The sequence below is a fragment of the Cryptomeria japonica genome, unplaced genomic scaffold, assembly GCF_030272615.1.
Source record: "Cryptomeria japonica unplaced genomic scaffold, Sugi_1.0 HiC_scaffold_90, whole genome shotgun sequence".
NCBI classification, from domain to species: Eukaryota; Viridiplantae; Streptophyta; class Pinopsida; order Cupressales; family Cupressaceae; genus Cryptomeria; species Cryptomeria japonica.
Genome location: NW_026728912.1, coordinates 330,001 through 334,082, shown reverse-complemented (window position 1 = coordinate 334,082; position 4,082 = coordinate 330,001). Strand labels below are relative to the sequence as shown.

The 4,082-nt window shown below is 64.8% G+C and overlaps 1 non-coding gene across 1 annotated transcript; it reads left to right on the top strand.

The window, feature by feature from the left end:
* Positions 1 to 242: 242 nt before the first annotated feature.
* Positions 243 to 361, top strand: LOC131864690 (5S ribosomal RNA). The gene has a single exon (XR_009363454.1). It is a non-coding gene; the product is annotated as a 5S ribosomal RNA (ribosomal RNA).
* Positions 362 to 4,082: the final 3,721 nt, after the last annotated feature.

Below are 4,082 nucleotides of genomic sequence, written 5' to 3'. Positions count from 1 at the left end.
GGCACCGCGTTGCAGACGGGACACTGCACGCACACGACGCCCCCTCCAGGTGCACGCACGTAGGCCGGGCCGGGTGCACACCCGACGCCCTAGCAAGGTGCGCGCACCCGGGCAGGGCTCACACTTGGCGAACGGGGCGCACTTCGCGAGGGAGGGTGTGCACCTCGACGGGGGTGGGTGGCCGGGGTGGATTCGCACGTGGGTCGCGGTTTGCTAAGTACACACTGCGACAAGCTCATAACGGGTGCGATCATACCAGCGTTAGTGCACCGGATCCCATCAGAACTCCGCAGTTAAGCGCGCTTGGGCCGGAGTAGTACTGGGATGGGTGACCTCCCGGGAAGTCCCGGTGTTGCACCCTTTTTTAGTTTTTCGCCGGGCGTCGCAATGCTATTTGAATAAACCTTTTGCCCGTTTGCGTTCTCGTCGGGGCCGGGCCGGGCCGGGGTGCGCTGCCCGCACTACCGCGCGCGCGGGGGCGACACCGAGCGCGCACCCGAGGCGCCCCGAGCACACAGGCCACGGTGCAACCCGGGCGTTGTGCGCGCACCCCGGTGCGCCCGAGGTGCTGCGCGCGCACCCAGGTGAAATCGGTGTGCACCTCGGCCAGTGCGCGCTCGGTCGAGTCGCGCACGTTGGCCAAGGTGCACGGTGATGTTTCTTACTCTAAGGTTCCGCACCAGACGCCCGGGACAGGTGAGCGAAGCTGGGCGGGGCCGGGTGCGCGGCCGGGGCAGGTGCACGCAGCTGGAGAGAGCTTTGGAGCACACTTCGGAGCGCACCAATGATGCGCTCCATTCAAAAGTTTCCTGAAAAGGCAAAAAAAGTTGAGATTATAGAATTTCCCACTTGAGAGATTGTAAAAAAAAAAAATTTAAAATGAAGGAAACGCGGGTGCCAAGGTGTGCGCAGCCCAGCCAAGGTGTGCGCACCAAGGCGCCCACCCTGGCGAAGGTGCACGCAAGGTGCGCACCCGAGGCAAACCGGACAATTAACCCAACTTTCGACTTCGCGCGCACCTTGGAGCGCACTTCGGAGCGCTCCTTGGTGCGCACCAATCTTGGGCACCTCGGAGTGCACCATGGCGCCCACCAAGGTGCGCACCCGGGGCAAACCGAGCTCCGACTTCGTGCGCACCTTGGAGCGCACGAAAGGTGCGCACCATGGCGCCCACCAAGGTGCGCAGCCCAGCCAAGGCGTGCGCATCAAGGTGCGCACCCTGGCGAAGGTGCGCACCCGGGGCAAACCGAGCTCCGACTTCGTGCGCACCTTGGAGCGCACAAAAGGTGCGCAACCCAGCCAAGGTGTGCGCACCCCGGTCAAACCGAGCTCCGAATCGTGCGCACCAGAGGTGCACGCCATCGTGCGCACCTTGGAGCACACTTCGGAGGCCCTCCTTGGTGCGCGCCGATGTTGCGCACCTCGGAGCGCACCCGGGGAAAACAATGCAATTAACCCGACTTTCGACTTCGTGGGCACCTCGGAGCGCTCTCGGGTTCGCACCTCGGAGCACACCGAGGTGCGCACCTTTGATGCGCTGCCTTCACCAATTTCCAGAAAAGGCAAGAAAACATTGAGAAGGTGTGCGCACCGAGGTGCCCACCCTGGCGAAGGTGCACGCGAGGTGCGCACCCGGGGCAAACCGGGCTCCGACTTCGTGCACGCCGCACCTTGGAGCACACTTCGGAGCGCTCCTTGGTGCGCACCAGGGCGCGCAACCCAGCCGAGGTGCCCACCCCGGCGAAGGTGCACGCGAGGTGCGCACCCGGGGCAAACCGGGCTCCGACTTCGTGCACGCCATGGTGCCCACCGCGGCGAAGGTGCACGCGAGGTGCGCACCCGGGGCAAACCGGGCTCCGACTTCGTGCACGCCGCACCTTGGAGCACACTTCGGAGCGCTCCTTGGTGCGCACCATGGTGCCCACCAGGGCGCGCAACCCCGCCGAAGGTGCACGCGAGGTGCGCACCCGGGGCAAACCGGGCTCCGACTTCGTGCACGCCGCACCTTGGAGCACACTTCGGAGCGCTCCTTGGTGCGCACCATGGTGCCCACCAGGGCGCGCAACCCCGCCGAAGGTGCACGCGAGGTGCGCACCCGGGGCAAACCGGGCTCCGACTTCGTGCACGCCATGGTGCGCACCGCGGCGAAGGTGCGCACCCGGGGCAAACCGGGCTCCGACTTCGTGCACGCCGCACCTTGGAGCACACTTCGGAGCGCTCCTTGGTGCGCACCAGGGCGCGCAACCCAGCCGAGGTGCCCACCCCGGCGAAGGTGCACGCGAGGTGCGTACCCGGGGCAAACCGGGCTCCGACTTCGTGCACGCCGCACCTTGGAGCACACTTCGGAGCGCTCCTTGGTGCGCACCATGGTGCCCACCAGGCCGCGCAACCCAGCCAAGGTGTGCGCACCAAGGTGCACGCGAGGTGCGCACCCGGGGCAAACCGGGGTCCGACTTCGTGCACGCCGCACCTTGGAGCACACATCGGGGCGCTCCCGGGTTCGCACCGGCGTTGCGCACCGTGGTGGGCACCTCGGAGCACACCAAGGTGGGCAGCGAGGTGCGCACCTTTGATGCGATGCCTTCACTAATTTCCATAAAAGGCAAAAAAAAAACGAGATTTTAAAATTTCCGTTTTGAAAGATAGTGAGAAAAAGGGAATGCTGGTGCCATCTTGAGCCCGCCCTGGTGCGCAGCCCAGCCAAGGTGTGCGCACCAAGGTGCCCACCCTGGCGAAGGTGCGCGCCCGGGCAATTAACCCAACTTCCAACTTCGCGCGCGCCAGGGTGGGAGCGCACCCAACAACCGGGCCTGGGAAGAGCCAATGCGAGAAACCCCACCAAACGCTCTGACAAAAAAAGAGGGGGCGCTCCAGTAACCCCGCTTCGGAGCGCACCCTGGGCAAACCCAGCCAAGGTGCCCACCCCGGCCAAGGTGCAGGCGAGGTGCGCACCCGGGGCAAACCGGGCTCCGACAACGTGCACGCCGCACCTTGGAGCACACTTCGTAGCGCTCCCGGGTGCGCACCTCAGAGCACACCAAGGTGGGCAGCGAGGTGCGCACCTTTGATGCGCTGCCTTCACTAATTTCCAGAAAAGGCAAAAAAAAAAGGAGATTTTAAAATTTCCGTTTTGAAAGATAGTGAAAAAAACGGAACGCGCGTGCCATCTTGAGCCCGCCCTGGTGCGCAGCCCAGGTAAGGTGCCCACCCTGGCAAAGGTGCGCACCCGGGCAATTAACCCTACTTCCGACTTCGTGCGCGCCAGGGTGGCAACCGGGCCTCGGAAGAGCCAATGCGAGAAACCCCACCAAACGCTCCGACAAAAAAAGAGGCGGCGCTCCAATAACCCCGCTTCGGAGCGCAGCCGGGGCAAACCCAGCCAAGGTGCCCACCCCGACGAAGGTGCACGCGAGGTGCGCACCCGGGGCAAACCGGGCTCCGACAACGTGCACGCAGCACCTTGGAGCACACTTCGAAGCACTCCCGGGTGCCCACCGGCGTTGCGCACCGTGGTGGGCAGCGAGGTGCGCACCTTTGATGCGCTGCCTTCACTAATTTCCAGAAAAAGGCAAAAAAAAATGAGATTTTAAAATTTCCGTTTTGAAAGATAGTGAAAAAAAAGGAACGCGGGTGCCATCTTGAGCCCGCCCTGGTGCGCAGCCCAGGCAAGGCATGCGCACCAAGGTGCCCACCCGAGGTGCACACCCGGGGCAAACCGGGCTCCGACTTCGTGCAGGCCGCACCTTGGAGCACACTTCGGAGCGCTCCTTGGTGCGCACCATGGTGCCCACCAGGGCGCGCAACCCAGCCAAGGTCTGCACACCAAGGTGCCCACCCCGGCGAAGGTGCACGCGAGGTGCGCACCCGGGGCAAACCGGGCTCCGACTTCGTGCACGCCATGGTGCCCACCGCGGCGAAGGTGCACGCGAGGTGCGCACCCGGGGCAAACCGGGCTCCGACTTCGTGCACGCCGCACCTTGGAGCACACTTCGGAGCGCTCCTTGGTGCGCACCATGGTGCCCACCAGGGCGCGCAACCCAGCCAAGGTGTGCGCACCAAGGTGCACGCGAGGTGCGCACCCG